The sequence below is a fragment of the Gavialis gangeticus genome, unplaced genomic scaffold, assembly GCF_001723915.1.
Source record: "Gavialis gangeticus isolate Ggan-Ray unplaced genomic scaffold, GavGan_comp1, whole genome shotgun sequence".
Lineage (NCBI taxonomy): Eukaryota > Metazoa > Chordata > Crocodylia > Gavialidae > Gavialis > Gavialis gangeticus.
In genome coordinates, this window is record NW_017728983.1 from 4,643,316 (window position 1) to 4,643,560 (window position 245).

Below are 245 nucleotides of genomic sequence, written 5' to 3' on the forward strand. Positions count from 1 at the left end.
CCAGATACTATACTGACAGGAGAAAGAAAAGTACCACAGAAAAAAGGCCAAACCAAAATGCCTCTTTTGGATTTGGGGCCCACTGTACTGACCACAGAAGAGACTATCCTGACTCCCACGTGAGGGAACTGAGAGCTGCTTAGGCGTCTCACTGTAACCAGAGCATTAATATACACAAAGAAAGCAAGAAACCTCCACTGTTGTATTAATTCAGTTTTATTTTCCTGCTAGTACTTTGTTTTATA